Source organism: Mustela nigripes, chromosome 6 (genome assembly GCF_022355385.1).
Source record: "Mustela nigripes isolate SB6536 chromosome 6, MUSNIG.SB6536, whole genome shotgun sequence".
Classification (NCBI taxonomy): Eukaryota; Metazoa; Chordata; class Mammalia; order Carnivora; family Mustelidae; genus Mustela; species Mustela nigripes.
Genome location: NC_081562.1, coordinates 89,138,935 through 89,157,031, shown reverse-complemented (window position 1 = coordinate 89,157,031; position 18,097 = coordinate 89,138,935). Strand labels below are relative to the sequence as shown.

The following is an 18,097-nucleotide window of genomic DNA, read 5'->3' as shown; positions in this document are numbered from 1 at the left end:
GTCAGGTATAGAGGGAGAGAGAGCAAGCGAGCACAGGCAGACAGAGAGGCAGGCAGAGGCAGAGGGAGAAGCAGGCTTCCTGCCGAGCAAAGAGCCCAATGTGGGACTCCATCCCAGGACCCTGGGATCATGGGAAGGCAGCTGCTTAACCAACTGAGCCACCCAGGCGTCCCTCAACATTTTATTTTTTAATTGTTCTTAAAATTACCATAAAGTGTGTCTGTGTAGAAATATATATTGAAACCTCTGGCTTCAATAAGACAAGCCCAGTGTCCTAGGAGAACATCCTCAGCACAGTGCAGATATGCTAGGAACTGGAATGTTAAGAGCCTGCAGGTTGCAAGATGGAGGTGTGTATCAGCATTTAAATAGAGTCAAGTCTCTGTAGTCTTGGTAAAAACCTTCCCTCAACACCATGTTCCTGAACACACAGATCTGTCATCACACAGGCCAAACTTCTTGAAAGAGTCCTTGCTCTCTGTCCTCACTTCATTTCCTATCAAACCCTTTATCACCTCACCAGAAGAATACGAGGTTCTACTTTTCCCTTCTTGGCCAAACCTCAAAGGTCTGAAGAGAGTCCTTCCCACACTGACTACTGCACTCATAGGTGCAGAAGAACCTAGGGAGGCCAGATGGTCTACTGAGCATTGAATATTCTTTTTTTTTTTTTTTTTTTTTTTAAAGTAGGCAGAGAGGCAGGCAGAGAGTGAGAGAGAGGAGGAAGCAGGCTCCCCGCGGAGCAGAGAGCCCGATGTGGGGCTCGATCCTAGGACCCTGGGATCATGACCTGAGCCGAAGGCAGAGGCTTTAACCCACTGAGCCACCCAGGCGCCCCAGCATTGAATATTCTTAATGGTGGATTTGTTCTCTTCATTTTGTTTATCCACATTTCAAATATTTAAAATAAACATATATAATGAAAAGTAGTGGATACTTTTATTTGTAAAAAGAAAACTACTCAGCAAAATTAAATTCATAAAAGAAATATCCAGTCAGGCTTAAAGGACTTTTTTTTTCCAAAGGACAAAATCCAGACAAATGAATGTAGGAGTAAATGGAGAGATGATGAAGAGGATAAATCCTTTAAGGTTTATTAGGTATTTCTTGGTAACATAATGTGGTTTCAGGAGGAGGCAAAGGAGGAGACTCGAGAGAAGACTGCGCAAGGAACAGCTGGAGAATACTACCAAAAACAAAATCTCCCGCCTACCCTGAAAATCTTACCACAAAAGCAGAAAACAAAGAAATAGTTTTCCTATTCAGCATTCAACCAGAATGTGACGCGCCTCACAGACAAATCACTAAAGAGATTGAGAAGACAGAAAAAAATCTCACCTCTTCTACAGCCAAGTACATGTGTCACATTACATATCTGTTCTCCAGCTAATGATGACTTGTCCCCAAGCAGGAGGACTCGGCAGTTCCATTTGTCACGCACAGGCCATCCTGAACTCACCTAGTAATTGGGGTGGCCGGGTGCATGGCCTAATTGCCTTTATCCAAAGGAAAAATGCACTTCTTATATCTTGAGGAGGTTTTTGCTGCTTGAACCAGGCACCTTCGTTAGAATCCTACCCTCCCTGGGGACTGGGAGAGCAAGCCCTAGGGTCCCTACGGATTACATTTCAAAGAGATGGGTCCCAGGCCCTGAGAAAGATATCCCTTCAATTATAAGGCCTGCAAGAAGCTCTTTTTTTTTTTTTTTTAAGATTTTATTTATTTATTTGATGGAAGAGAACACAAGTAGGCAGAGAAGCAGGCTCCCTGCTGAGCAGAGAGCCCATTACGGGGCTCAATCTCAGGACCCTGATATCATGACCTAAACTAAAGGCAGAGGCTAAACCCACTGAGCGACCCAGGCGCCCCATGGAAGAAGCTCTTTTAAAGATTTACATCTCAAAGAGGGAGATAAAGAATTTACAATTTCTTTAGAGTTTTCTAAAGTAAAGACTCTGAAGGAAAGGGAGGCTGGGCGAGACACAGGGAAAAGAAAGTTGACCCAGAAGAGAATGAGGAGAATGAGAAAACGGGAAACGGTGTGAGTTAGCAGCGTGCTCCTTGAGCTCTGGCTGTGGACTGCAGGTTGTAAGTGGTACTTTTGCCCTCATCAGTCTCTCCCAGGAATGTGAGGAGGGCCTGATTAAGCCATTTTTAATAATGCAATGTTTGCAATTTGACTTTGAAATTCAAAATTACTTTAGAAATATCAGTTATAACTATCATATGATCTCCCTGATATGAGGAAGTGGTGATGCAACATGGGGGCTTAAGTGGGTAGGAGAAGAATAAATGAAAGAAGATGGGATTGGGAGGGAGACAAACCATAAGTGACTCTTAATCTCACAAAACAAACTGAGGGTTGCTGGGGGGAGGGGGTTTGGGAGAAGGGGGTGGGATTATGGACATTGGGGAGGGTATGTGCTTTGGTGAGTGCTGTGAAGTGTGTAAACCTGGTGATTCACAGACCTGTACCCCTGGGGATAAAAATATATGTTTATCAAAAATTAAAAATTTAAAAAAAAATAAAATAAAATAAAACACCAAAAAATAAATAAATAAATAAATAAATAAATAAAAATTAAAAAAAAAAAGAAATATCAGTTATTATTTTTCCCATGAGCGTCCTGCAACACAAACATAGATGTTCATGCCAGAATACTACACACACACACACACACACACACACACACAAGTACGTGTATCTAATACGAAAACCCCAGCACAGCCCCATGAGAGTTGAGAACCATGCAGAGCAAGACAGGCATCCATTCAGGCCCAGTGGGCCATCCTTTTATGAAGACCTAAGATGAAGTATATTCTAGGTCTTTTCATATAAAACAAAGATTCCTTGGGGCGCCTGGGTGGCTCAGTGGGTTAAAGCCTCTGCCTTCAGCTCAGGTCATGATCTCAGGGTCCTGGGATCAAGTCCCGCATCTGGCTCTCTGCTCAGCAGGGAGCCTTCTTCCCCCTCACTCTCTGCCTGCCTCTCTGCCTACTTGTGATCTCTCTCTCTCTGTGCCAAATAAATAAAATCTTGAAAAAAAAAAAAAAAAAGATTTCCTACTGGGATGACCTAGATCCCTAATGGTTCACAAGTGTGGTAAGATAGGGCCTCTAACTATTTGCAGTCTTTTACCAACTTTAATAATAATTACACATAACTAATAAGGATACATAGAAAACAAAATATAAAATTATCTCTCCTTTGATTTTAAATTATAGAAAATCAATGTTGCAACTCTAAATAGTCTATGCCAATCAAGTTATGTGTCTTATTTAATTCAAATATTGGGAACTGATTATTACTTATGTACTTGGATGCTTAGTAACATATAACTTAAAACTTTACCAGCCAGTGGAAATGAAAGCTGGTGCAACCACTCTGGAAACAGTACGGAGTTTCCTCAAAATGTTGAAAATAGAGCTACCCTATGACCCACTACTGGGTATTTACCCCAAAAATACAAATGTGGTGATCCAAAAGGGCCCCTGCACCCCAATGTTTATAGCAGCAATGTCCACAATAGCCAAACTATGGAAAGAGCCCAGATGTCCATCGACAGATGAATGGATAAAGAAGATATGGTATATACATACAATGGAATACTACTCAGCCATCAAGAAAAAAATGAAATCTTGCCATTTGCAGCAAGGTGGACAGAACTAGAGGGTGTTATATTAAGCGAAATAAATCAAGAAAGATAATTATCATATGATAATTGGGATAAATGACATAAAAAGAAAGATAATTATCAAATGATCTCACTGATGAGTAGAATTTAAGAAACAAAACAGAGGGTCATAGGAGAAGAAAGGAAAAAATAAAACAAGGCAAAATCAGAGAGGGAGACAAACCGTAAGAAACTCTTCAGCATAGGAAACAAACTAAGTGTTGCTGGAGGGGAGAGGGTGGAGGGATAAGGTAACTGGGTAATGGACATTAAGGAGGGCACGTGATGTAATGAGCACTGGATATTATATAAGACTGACGAGTCACTGACCTCTACCTCTGAACCAATAAGGCATTATATGTTAATTGAATTTAAATAAAAATAAATACATTAAAAGGAAAAAAATTTTTCACCACCCTTGGGGCGCCTGGGTGTTTCAGTCAGTTAAGCATCCAGCTGTTTATTTCAGCTCAGGTCATGATCTTGGAGTCATGAGATCAAGCCCCAAGTTTGGCTCCACACTGGGCATGAAGCCTGCTGAAGATTCTCTCTTTCCCTCTCCCGCTGTCCCTCCCCACGGCTTCCCCATGCATGAGTGTGCTCTCTCCCTCCCTTAAAAAAAAAAAAAAAAAAAAGATTTCACCAGCCTCTTCTATGGCTAAATGGAAGAGGGTCATCTCTAAGCAGATTTTCATTATTATGCTAGGAATCACTAAATAGTTATTTTAATTGTGTAGTTGCAAGATGGGTAGGGACCCATTCTCCCAGGAAAACAGTACCATCAGACCTTTTCTATGTGGCTGGACAAAGCTAGTTTATTTAAGATTCCCACTAGCTAAAGCAGATCCCTGGGGTGAAAGTGGATAATATTCACAGAGTCCAACAAGGCTGCCAAAATGAGAGGGATCAAGACACTGACCTTGTCCCTCTTGGGATTAAACTGTAACACACTCCCCATCATCGACTGAAGTTACTTCTGTGGGTGGTGTTTATTGACAACAAAGGGTACCAGAGGTCTCCAAAAGCAAATTGACTACACAAGGCCCAGGGTGGAAGGTTGGGGGCACTGGTACCAGCCCAACATGTGGCTGTGAGCCAAAAGAGCCCTTTAACACAAAAACTCTGGCCAGGGCATGAGGTCAACAGAGGGAAACATGACCTTACACCTGAGCCTGGTGCTGGCTCATCTTTCACTATACTGACTGCCTCGCTAATGCAAGAACTTAAAGCAAAATACACCCCTTCTCTTGGATTCATCAGCCTTCCCACCGGCAATGTGAGTGGGTAAAACACTGAAAAGGAAGCCGAATTGCATATGGTGTATCCTTGCCTAGAGTTAAAACTAAGAAGATTGGAATTTCCCAGGTTGCCTAGAGGAAGGAGGAAAGTGCCCAAAATCATAATCTCCTAAGGAAATCAGTAGAAGGGACACAGTTCTAAGTTCCAAAGCCAGGGCCCCTAAAAGAAGATGGGGGCCTCCAAGAATTAAGCATGAATGAAAGACCCTTAGTCCTCCTCATCACCAAAGAAGTGGTAATAAATAGTCTTTTAACCTTAAAAGTCCCTTTTAACCTAAAGTTTCCCCCCCTCCATCCCATTCTTTTTCTTTCAGTCTATCTGTTGAAGATAACCTGTCAAAGACCTGTAGATAGACAGCTGACCTACATAGTTTCTGACAGCCCAGATTTTTGTTGATTCTGTATTTTCAGCAAACTGACAGCTGAATCCAGAGCCTGGGTTGGATGGATGTTTGATCCTTTTGATAAGACTAGGGACGGGGTACCTGGGTGGTTCAGTTGGTTAAGTGACTGCCTGTGGCTCAGGTCATGATTCTGAAGTCCCAGGATCGAGTCCTGTATCCAGCTCCCTGCTTGGCAGGGAGTCTGCTTCTCCCTTTGACCCTCCCCCTTTTCATGCTCTCTCTTTCTTATTCTCTCTCTCTCTCAAATAAATAAATAAAATCTTTTTTAAAAAAACTGTCTAGGCAATGTTGTATCCTTTCACTTAAAGGCAGATAATATCTGATTCTCTTTTTAGTTCATGATGTTAACAGTTACTGATGTCCAATGTCTAAATCCATTAATTAACTGAGAGTTGCAAAGGAGTGATATTCTTTTTTTTTAAAGATTCTATTTATTTATTTGTCAGAGAGAGAGCACAAGAAGGGGGAGTGGCAGACGGAGAGGCAGGCTCCCTATTGAGCAAGAAGCCCTATGTGGGACTCAATTCCAGGACACTGGGATCATGACCAAAGGTCCAGCTTAATGGACTGAGCCACCCAGGAGTCTTGCAAAGTGGTGATATTCTAACATTTTTTTCATTTATTAGTTGGAATGCATTTATTAAGAGACACTTCCCTGGGGCACCTGGGTGGCTCAGTGGGTTAAGCCTCTGCCTTCAGCCCAGGTCATGATCCCAGGGTCCTGGGATCGAGCCCCTCGTTGGGCTCTCTGCTCAGCAGAGAGCCTGCTTCCCTTCCTCTCTCTCTACCTGCCTCTCTGCCTACTTGTAATTTCTGTCTGTCAAATAAATAAATAAAATCTTTTAAAAAATTAAAAAAAATAAAGCTCTTTAAAAAAAAAAAAAAGAGAGAGAGAGAGAGAGACACTTCCTTCACCTACCATGTGGTTTCCCAGTAGTACCTACCACCTCCAATACTCAGAATATGTTTTTAAATTGCCTGCACTCTCTTCTTATTCTTATTCTTCTTATTCTCACAGCCCCATACCTCAGTTAACTGAATACATAATACAATAGCCCTATAGGCAGAATAAGTGCTCAATTATTTCCTTTTATTTACCAGTTAGAGATAATGGATTAATTTCCTTTCATCCTCCAAACGTGAACCATAAGCCAGATGACACAGAAATACAACAGACCCATGATCTTACTTGTACATGAAATCTAAAATAGCCAAATTCATAGAAGCCCAGAGTAGAATGGTGGTTGCCGGGAGATGCTGGTCAAAGTTTTTAAAGTTTCTATTAATGAAGCTGAGTAAGTTCCAGAGATCTAATCCAGTTTAGTGACCGTAGTTACCAATACTGGATGGTATACTTGAAATGTACTAGGAGGAAAAATCTTAAATGTTTCTCACCATGAAAACAAATTTGTAACTACATGAGGTAATGATAATTAACATAATTGTGGTGCTCAGTTGAGAAGGCATACGTGTATCAAAACATCATATTATATACCTTAAGTATATATATAATTTCTATTTGTCAGTTATACCCCAGTAAAGCTAGAAAAATTTTCAAATCAATTCGTGGATATAATTGATTATATTAACAGAATAAATTATTATCTATTAACAGAATTAACACATAATATAATAAATAAGTTAAATCATATGACTATCTTAATAGATGCAGAAAAGCATCTGATTGAATTTCATATTCACTCATGATAAAAACTTCAGCAAACTACTAATAGAAAAGGGCTTTGTGAATCTAGAGTATCTTTTTTAAAAGACCTACTTTAAAGATGACACTGATGGGGTGAATTAATGAAAGTTTTCCACCTGAGATCAAAAATACCTGATTTTGCTATGTCTGTCCATATGGCACTAGATGCCCTAGCCACTACAAAAAGGCAAGAAAAAAACGTAAGAATTGGAAAGGAAGGAATGAAACTGTCATCACCCCCACACAACATGATCACAACACAATTGTAGATGTAGAAAAATCCCAAAGAACTTGCCATCAGATCATTAAGTAATTTGAGCAAGGTCATTGGATATAAATTCAACTTAGAAAAATCAATTTTGTGTGTGTATATATATATATATATATATCAATTATAATACATATAAATATATAAATCAATTATATATATAAATTGTGTATATGTATATATATATAAATATATATAAAAGAAAAATCTATTGTGTGTATATATATGTGTGTGTGTATATATATATGTATGTATATATATATATATATATATATATATATATATATATACATACATACAAGAAGGGAACAATTAGAAAATGAAATCTACAAATAGCATTTACAATAGCATCAAAAAGTTAGGATTGTAGGAATGAGCCTCAGGAAAATGCTCTACACAGAAGCTACAAAACATTATTAATATTTTATTACTAGTTCAAAAATATTAATAAATGAAGGGACGGATCATGTTTGTGAGTGGAGAGACTCAATATTAAAAAGCTGTCTATTATCTCCAAATCGATCTATAGATTCAATGTTATCCCAATAAAAATCCCAGCAAGTTGCTGTCCTGAGGGAGAAAAAATTATTTCTAATTCTTAAAAAAAAGGATGGTTGAACAGGTCCATGATTTACATTATCTGACATTATATAATAATAGCCTGAAAATAACTATTAATACCACCACCTCCAATACTCAGAATGTGTTTTTAAATTGCCTGCATTCTCTTCTTATTCTCACAGCCCCATATCCCAGTTGACTGAATACATAACAGCTCATGCTGTCCTTGCCTTTTAGACTCTCATTTACTTTTAATTCTACACGTAACTGTATTTTTAATGCTTGCCACCATTCCTTCTGGTGAGATCTCTCTAGTCATTCTGATTGTCTGAAGCTCACTCTCTAGCAGATTCCTCAGGACAGGCACATTGATAATAGTGATATAAAATCTTTGGCTTGCATTTTCTTTCCTTGGAGTCTTAAATATGTTACTCCCATTTTTTTTTTCAGATTTTATTCTATTTACGTAATCTCTACATCCAACGTGGGGCTCAAACCCACGACCCTGAGACCAAGAGTCACATGTTCCATGGACTGAGCCAGCCAGGTGCCCCCATTTTTCTCTTGAGCAAAGCATTGCCATCAAAAAGCCTGATGAAAATCTGAAGGAGAGTGGGCTTATGGCTAAGAAGATTAAACTTCATCTTGCAGGTAATGGATTGACAAAGATGTTGAAAGTAAAAGCTAACATGACTTAATATGCTTTTTCAAAAGCTATTTCTGGCAAAACCATAGGCAGAAAGAATGGAGGCAGGAGACCAACCAGGAGGTTATTGTCATAGTACAAAGGAGAGTTTGAGCATTCTGGACTTGGGAGGTGACAGCGATGATAGATAGGAGGGGATGGAACTCACTGCCCTGAGCAAGGGACATGCATGCTGCCTACACACATTCCTTACACAGGAATATATACCCTTTTCTTTTCAGCAGTCTGGCTTCTTTCACCAAGGAACCAGGCTACAGAGCTCAGGCCCTAACCCCACTCTCCTTCACATCAGGCCCCACCCCCAACATGGAGCCCCAAAACCACCTAGAGAAGGGAATGATATGCTGGCCCAGGTCACCAGGTCTTCCAGAACCTCAGTTTCTTGGTTATCCCATCAGAGGCCATAGGAGGACATTCCCACCTTCCTTCCAGTGCCTAGTCCTGGTTTGCGGCTTGCCAACCCCTGTCTGTGAGCCTCCCTCTCAAGGATATCCCGGAGTTGAGTGGAGTTCCCTGGGATTTGGTCAGATAAAGAACAAAACCTGCACACAGAGCAGAGATTTAAGAGTGCCGCTCAGGACTCAACACCACTCACTTCATGGCTTCTGGCCACTTGGAAGCAGCAGGCCTTAGAGTGAGACCTCGGTCCCCTGTCAAGGAAAGGGAAGCACAGCTGACCCGCTGGGGTCAGGGCATCTCTCTTTACCCAGAGAAGGTAAGAACCCGGGAGAGATTTATGTTTCTTACCATTACACATTCATTTGACAAACACACACCAAGTACCTTCCATGTAAGGGCGCTGGGGAATTACAAAAATGAAACAGGCAAGGGGCTGGACAGGGTGGATGAAAAAGGGTCTGAATTAGGCAAGGATGGCTGAGACACTTCTGGAGGGAAAGGAGGGCGGTGGGGACTGCTCCCACAGCGCCCCCTGCTGTCCAGGATTTGCTATGGCTGCTCCGGCAACTCCTGACCCTGCTGGGACTGCCTCCCTCAAAACGACCCATTCCTCATTCTCTCAGAAGGCAGCCTCCCCATCATCAGAATGGACTCTTGGACCTGGGAGAAGCAGAAAACACACAAATTTGATAGAAAACTGTCCTTAACCCAGTGTTTCTCTCAGGCAAAATTGTCCTGGGCCTGCGGAAGAGGGGCAGGGGGACAAGAGGTGTGAACACTGTCGGTCCAAAGCATGGACTCAGAATCCTCCCTGAAAAGGGAACTTTCACTCGAGCAGGTTTCTAGCCCCGTGGCAGGCAGTCTAGCATCAGCCAGAGAGACCTGGGAGACCTGGGGAGGGGCCAACCCACTCACCGGGATGCTGGGCACTGGTAGGGTCTAGAGGAGATCTAATGGTAACACCTTGTTTAATGCAGGAGGGGGCAGAAGCCAAAGGAGGGATGGTGGCTTTCTAAGGAGATCCACAGTGCCACTGGCAAAGCTGCGAGAAGAATCCAGGCTCTCCCAGCCACTCAGCAAAAAGGACCACAAGGAATGACACTCACAGACCAAAGGTGAACTAGACATGTGACAAGATGCTGTCCAGAGATGCGATCAAACCAGGGGCCAGAAACTCATTGCTTGTAAGCATCAGCAATGGCAGGAGTGAAAAACATCCTAAGACAAAGGGACAGGAGGTAGTACCAGTGACTCTGCTTAATAGATATGGAAAACAAGGTTGGGGCCCTAGCGAAGACCCATCCAGACCCAGAATGTGTCCACAGTTCTGACAGAAACCATCCTACCCTGTGGGTCCCTTTCTACCACTCCTAGTTCTCATCCAGACGCTCTACCTGAAGAGGGCTAGTTTTCTCACCATTCCCCACACTCCTGACCCTCTTTGGAGACTCGGCCTGTAAATTATCCCTGGATATAAAAATTGTCCTCTTTTCTTAACTCTAAATTCAGAAACATTAAGTACAAGTTTTATGCTGGAAGAGAGAAGGGAAGCAGCCAGACCAGAAACTGTTCTCATGGATTGTTCTAGAGACTGTCACCACCGTCTCACCTCATTCGGGCCCATGAAATCCCCCCTGGCTCATGCATGGAAAAATACTTTTTGTTTAGTTCATTTAGCCCGGCAGAAGTTGTCCAGAATGTTCAGCATGATTTCATTTAAGGAAAATAAATGAGGAATTAAAAAACGAAAACCCAGGATTCGAACAGGCCAGCTGACAGAATCCTGACCCTCCTGGGGAGCGCTCATTGGCATGACCCACAGGCTGTCCAGGCCACCTCCTACCTCCTGAACCTGCTGCCGGGGCTCCTGAAACAACTGTCCCAAACCACAGGGGCCCCACCTGGGTTTTCAACCTCCCTCGTCTCTGGCCTATGGTCATTCTAAAGAACTCTCCTCCCTTCCACCACCAGAAACATCAATCAATGATATAGCCAAATGCTGCCTCCCTTAAACTCATGATGGCAGATCAGCTAGCCAGGCCTGGTTTCGGTGTGGCAGTTCACCAGAAAGCTTGGGTAGGGTGGTGGGAGGAGGAGGGGTGCATGCATGTCTGACACTTGGACTCAGTGTGTCACCACCATCAGGGACCAAAGGGTCTGCTGTTGCCCAGGGAATCAGCTCAGCCTTCAAGTGGGACCCTCCTCCTTCTCCCCAGGGCCTCCTCATACACACAAACCAAATTAATTATGTCATTCTTTTTTCTTTCTTTTTTTCTTTTTTTCTTTTTTTTGAGAAAGAGAGAGAACACGTGTGCATGTGAGCAGTGGGGGGGAGGGGGAGGGAGGGGGTTGGCAGAGGGAGAGAGAGAATCCCAAGCAAGCTCCATGCCCACCAGGGTGGACTGACATGGGGCTCGATCTCACAATCCCAAGATCACGACCTGAGCCCAAATCAAGAGTCAGACGCTTATCCCACGGAGCCACCCAGATGCCCCCTACATCATTCTTATTATAGAATAATTTGTAACAAAAATAAGTGGCTATAGACCTCACGCCCTGCAATATAATGGCATAATTTATCAAGCTGCACATTTTTTATGCAGAAGAGAATAATTTCAGTAGGCTTTGGGTAATGCCAAAAGAAACCATGTCAAAAGAAAACTAGAGAACTCAGAGCCAAAGGAGAACATTTAAAACAAAGTATCTTTATTTGCAGTGCTTACAAGGAATTCCTTTGGAAGAACTGGGCTCTTGGATAGAACACACAGAAGGTAAAGGAAAGCAACCAAGTAACAGTTGGTCTGTTCCTTATTTCACTGAGAGAAGGAAACCAGTTCCTCCCCTGTTTATCACATCTGCAAGGGTCATTCTATCTTCTGCAGCCATTGGCACTGTAAAGTCAGAATTAAGCTTCTATTCACTACAGAGTTAACAACTCACAGGATAAAGGGTCAGAATAGAGGAATAGTGCTTCACAGAGTTGTAGTTTGTTGTGATGTATCTCAGAATATGAAGTTTTCTCTCCCACTAAGGAATGTGGTGTACACCCATGGTAAAAATGGCGGCATGCCTGGAGTAGGTTTTGCATTCTCCATGGAGAAAGGTAAGGTTCCCTGCGTGGTAGGAGACAAAGAGAGCTCAACTCTTTAATGTGTCACCAGCACAGTGCACATGGTAGGTATCCATAAACACTGATGGAGTGAGGAAATGACAAATGGGTGAATGAATAAGAGCACGGGGAAAGATAATAACCTGGAGAGAGTGAAGATCTAGGGAGCTGAGAGATGGTGTGAGGTTTCCTGTGGCAGTCAGGGCCAATGAAATTTGGAACACTGATAATTTATACTCACTATTAAAGTGGATTTGTGCTGGAATTAAGCCCCAAATTTTCAGCAAAGACAAAAAACGTATGCTGGTGTTGCTCAGAAAAATTCAGAGAGAGGGGATGTGTCCCAAATTTGGGAGTACTGAGGGCACAGAGAATAGTCCCAAGAATCAAAACTCCGATGATACTGACAGCTGAGCAGGAAGAAAACCATAGAGAAAAGGCTCAAAAGAGCAGAAGCTTCTGAGAATCCATGCAGATACTGACAAGGAAGTTGGATTTCTCCCAGTGGGAAGTGAGATCAAGTCTATGGATTAGGTCTTAAAAACAAGTATCAGAGAAATCAGATAAAGGCAGAGCCATCCTCCCTGCACCTACATTGAGAAAGGTGGACAGCTAAGGCATAACACAGGGAATGAGTGATACAGCAGAAACCCGACCCTCAGAATATAAGACAGGAAGGCTTCCTCTTTCCACCTTGTCTTTAAACCCTCAGCCTAACCCACTGGCCTCCCTTCTCTCTGCCATTCTGATGGCTATGGATGCAATGACTTTTCCCTGACACCCTCCTGAGCCAAATGTCTCTAAGTCTCTGACCAGGTTCAGTGCTCCCATTTGGCAAGTGGGCTGGCTTCTTCCTTGTCATTAGCTCAGAAAAGGAAGTGAGGAAGAGGTTGGAATTCTACCCAGGAGAGAGCCAGAGGACTGGTGGGGAGCCAGGATTTGTGGCCAACTGGGTGCATTTCAGGGCAGTGACCTCCAGAGTTCCTAGAATCTCAGCAGAGAAGAAAACTAGTTGCCTCCTGCAAACCTCACAGACAGCAACTTTCCTCAACCTCCAGCCACCTGAGGCCCCTTGAATTAACAAGAATATAAAAATCCTATTTGTCCAATCAACCTCCATGAGGAAATTGGCTCTCCATGCAGCCAGGCGTGACGCCCAGCATCTCTGGGGGTTAGGAAGTGTGTGGCCAGGACTGGAAATGGAGGAGGATGTAGACCTGCCTCAGGTTCTGGCCACACTTTAGAACTGCCTCTGATGATCCAAAGACACAGAACAGCAGGCAACCACGATGACCTCCATCTCTTCCTGTTTCAAATGCCATTGTCACAATTTACCTCAGCTTTCTACCAACTACCCCGCTCTGCCTTACCTCTGTTATTTCCTTGTTCTGCAGGTGCCCAATGTCACTTCCTTTCAATCATACTTCTCAATTCTGCGTCCACACCTTGCAAGAACAAGCCCCCGGCCCAAAGACCTGCATTCCAGCCCCTTTCCTGAGGCCTCTGGGGCCACAAAGTCTCCCCAGATTAGTCCCTCTCCTGCAACTCTCCTGCAAGGTTCTGATAGTCCTCAACTCTCCATCCTGGCAGGATAAAGGGATTGAGAATGTACTAAGTGTTCCAAAGACCTGGCAAAGGCCAAGTGCTGACTGGACGGTAATAAAGAGGGGAGAATCTATTTGTCTCCAATAAACCAGTACTTCTCCACATTCTTCAAACTCTCCATTTAAAAGCCATACTCATGGGGCACCTGGGTGTCTCCGTTGTTAAGTCTGCCTTCAATTCAGGACATGATCCCAGGGTCCTGGGATCCAACCCTGCATCGGGCTCCCTGCTTGGCAGGAAGCCTGCTTCTCCCTCTCCTACTCATCCTGCTTGTGTTCCCTCTCTCCCTGTGTCTCTCTCTGTCAAATAAATAAATAAAATCTTTAAAAAAAAAAAAAAAAGCCATAGTCATGCCAGTGGACTTCCATTGCTCCAAAATGATCTCCCCTTTTGAAACGACTTTCGGAAGGCATCTGGAAGGCAGACAAGGGAGTCTTGTGATGAAGCAACAAAATCAAGTTTAAGCCCAAACCTCTGTCCACCTTCTTTCTCACCTTTGGGTCCAAGTGGTAGTTGACCATCCATATTAGCTCACCTTTCAGAAGTGCATGATGTGTCACTTTGATATATTCAAAGCCTGGGACACTGACTCAGAACATTTTGTTGGCAAGCCTGGGTAAAATTCAGCCAGTTTCCTACTCCTACCTGGTGCACTTGACCAAGGTGACTGGTGGCTTCTACCAGCTAAGGGGAAAACTTGTGACGGCAGTGGCCACAGGTGCTTGCCAGAAAGACCATGAAGTCACTCAGAGTGGTCAGTGTGCGATGACTGGGTAAAGGCACCTTCTGTCCATGTCTTAGATGCAGGGAACATCATTCCCAACATCTTAAAAGAAGGGTCACCTCTCACTCTGTATTCCACGTCCCCCCAGCCCACTGCTGAGGATCGGACTATGCACCCAGGTAGAGAAGAATGGGAAGGGACCCGCAGGACAGGATGACGGTCAGATCAGCACCCCAACAATCACCAGGATGTTTAATCAGGCATCTAATGAATAATCGCCCACTCAAATAACCCAGAGGCCTGGGGTGTACTTTTCTTGAACCACATCCAGGGAGAGAGGACTGGCAGTCTTTAGGGCATGACCCCTGTGCCTGCTCTCTCCCCATTCCCCCCTCTCTCCAATTTGGGTAACAGCCTCAGCATGGCCATGGTCATCACAGAGCTATTTTAAATTCACGAAAAAATCTTGTTTTAAATTAATGAAATAGAAGTCTTTACGACACAAACCTCTGACCCCTCACCACCACTCCTGGGAGTACCCGCCCCTTTAGTTTCTGAAGCCCAGTTAGTGGAGGGAGTCAAGGGGGCAGGGCGGTGGTGGGAGGCTGCTGCCGGCCTGCACTGATTCCAGCATCCCCGGCGCTCATTTCCTCCTGGAAAAGACTAAAATAGCCAAGAACTAACTGTTCCTGTTGGCTGTGTAATGATCTGTCACAATGACTTTTGAATTAGGAAGTATCCCCCTCTGCTTACACATACCTTCCACTCAAACACACACTAAACGCCCACACAGACACCACCACACATATGCACACATGCATACACACCCATGCACATGCACAGTTGTACACCACAGGCACACATATACCACACACACACACACTATACACACCACATACACACACCAAACACCACACATAACACACACCACACAAACACAACTATATACACACACCACAAACCACACAAACACAACTACATACACACACCACATACACACATCATACACACCACACACACACACACCCCCACACACACACGCACACACACACCCATGCTCTCCTGCAACCTATGCCCTTTCCATCTCTGACCCTCTCCTTTCAGATCTCTAGGAAAATAGTACCGCTGATACCTCATTCTCTCGACCATAATGCCTCTGAGTATTTCATCTAACACTTCTACTTTTCTCCCCCCACCAGCAGCCCTACATTATGTTAAATCTTCATTTTCTTTCCTCTTCTTGGTACTCCTCACTATAGGCCACATTAATATCAAATTCTTTAGTTTAACTTTATTACCAAGCCTAGATGGTGAGCTCCAACATGTAGAAACCCTGTCACAGTTACCTCTCTAATGCCAGTGCCCCGTATCTGCAGGACTGGAGCCCTCCCACCTCTACGTTCCTCTGAATTCTCCCTGCTCCTCCCCACAATGGCCTCCCCTCTCCCCGACCTTTGATATGAGACTTGATTCACTCCCTGACTCCCAACTTTATTCCCATCCTGAAGCACAGGAACTACCTCACCCTTCCTTCTGAAGACCCTTCTGGAAGCCACCTGTTAAACACAGTAGCACCATTCTCTCTCAAGCAAAATAGTCCGCCTATCTTAACCTGTCCCCAGGGCCCTTCTTGGGGAGTCCCACCAAACATCGCTTAGGAATTCGGAACCCAGTGCCAGCCCTCTTCACCATGGAGCCCCAAAGAGACTCTTTCATACCTTTGAGAACATGGCAGATCTCTTTCCAGACTCAAGAAAGCTTCTATGGCTTAAATCACCAGATTTCTACACTATAGGCACAAGCCCACCTTGCAAGACAGAGGGAGCTATCAGGTTAGGTTCACTTAATAGACTCCACCAATGCTCTAGCAAAGTGTGCATCAAGTGACTGGGTAGATAAGTCAAACTCCTAGTTTCCAAAAGATTAATCTAAGCATAATTTACCAGCTCCATGTGTCTTCAGCCCAAATTCTGAAGGCATGTATCTTCACACATTTATTCTTACTTCCAAAAAAAAAAAAAAAAAAATACTGCTTTCTTACTGTGTTAGCCATCTTGATTCGGGCTGGGGGTGGTGCATAGACAAATTACACATGGCTTCCACACCACACAGCTCAAAGTCTGGCTAGGAGACTTTGCCCTTCACAGACAACCTGGGTACAGGCTGACTGATGCAGGGAGAGGGGAAAGTACAAAGAGCCTGTAAGAGCACCTGACCCTCTGCTTGGTAGGTTTCTCTAACTCCTGGAACTGCCTATCAACTGGTGGGTATTTGCATTCAGGCAATGGGTCAGAGCTGGAACCAAAAGGTTGGAGTCATAAGTGTGACTCCAAGAATGAGTCACACGGAGTGTATGTAAGGAAAGGAGAAGAGGGCCAAGAATAGAACACTGGAGAACAGTGAAGGGACAAGGAAAGGTGAATCAAGGGGGGAGCGGCAAAAGGTTGCTCAAAAAGAGAGGGTGGGAGGGAGAGGAAGAGAGAAAGAGCATCCCAGCATTGCAAAGGGTAAGGAGTTAGCAGTGTCACAAGCCCACAGGCCAGGAAGACTGAATTTGAGCACTGTTTCTGTCCCAGGGATGGTGGTGAGAACAAATTAGGCCATTAGGAATGTAAAGTAAAACAAGGATGGTGAGGTAGTTTTTTCAAAAGCTGGCTTCTTTTGAAGCTAGAAGCTAGAAAGGGATAAGAAGCTAGAAAGGGATAACATCCACATTTTGTTTATTTTTAAGATGTCTATATATTGAAAAGAGAAAACCAAGAGAGGATCACAGTGACCCAAGCACGAGAGAGCAGGGGTGCTGTATGGAACAGGCTCCTGAGGAGGTGAGGTGAGCACATCCAGAGCCTCTCTGGGAGGAAAGGATCCTCAGGGAGGAGCTTCTCCCCATCTGTCTACCCATCCAAGCTTTTCCCATTGAACTTCACAAGTGCCCTGGATGATTCTGCATGCCACTGAGATAGAGTCAAGAGACCACAGGACAGGCCCGAAGTCAGTCAGCTACTAAACGGTGGAAGAGAGCTCCACCCCCAGCTCTGTGGACTAGGAGGGACATTCTTTTTCTTCCCAGTTGTGGTGTCTACTCATGCCAACTGTCATTCTATGCCAAGTGAGGCCCTCAAGACAATGCCACCACCCACCCACCTTTGTCTGTCTGGGCCTAACAGTGTCCAGCATGGAGGAAGCACCTCAGGAAATGAACCTCAGTGTGCTGTCACCATGACCCCAGGAAAAGGGCGATGACAGGATCCACTCCATGTGGAGAAGACATCCAAGGGATATCACTGACAGGACCAGAAACCAAAGTTTCTATGTTATCCTCAGTGCCCCAACTTGGACCTGGGAATGGATGGTGGTAGGAGAAGGCCAATCTTGACATAAATATTCCTCAATAAAGCTTCAGGGTAATGACTATGATTTCCAATCTTTGAATGAAAAACAATTGAAGTGCGGCAAGTGACTGCCTCTCCCACAGCCACACAGCTAATAAAGTACAAAGTTGAGTCAAAAACCCATATCTCCAGGGTTGGCTCTGTCATCCCAAAGCAAACACAAGTTCACAGGAAGGGATTCTGAGGCAGAGAGGTCACATTTGGAGTCTCCACCAATCTGGATTATCCACACTACCAGCCACCCTCCCCATC

At 43.9% G+C, this 18,097-nt stretch overlaps 1 long non-coding RNA gene across 2 annotated transcripts in view; it reads left to right on the top strand.

Moving 5' to 3' along the window:
• LOC132020730 (uncharacterized) overlaps nt 1–14,004 on the top strand; it is a 31,066-nt gene extending 17,062 nt beyond the window's left edge. The window contains exons 2-5 of one of the 2 annotated variants that reach the window (XR_009405076.1): nt 8,361–8,561; nt 9,993–10,130; nt 11,732–11,786; nt 13,519–14,004. This is a non-coding gene — a long non-coding RNA (uncharacterized LOC132020730). Of the gene's footprint in view, nt 1–8,360; nt 8,562–9,992; nt 10,200–11,731; nt 11,787–13,518 lie in introns of both variants that reach the window. The other variant, XR_009405077.1, reaches the window with a different exon arrangement.
• The last annotated feature ends 4,093 nt before the right edge of the window (nt 14,005–18,097 follow it).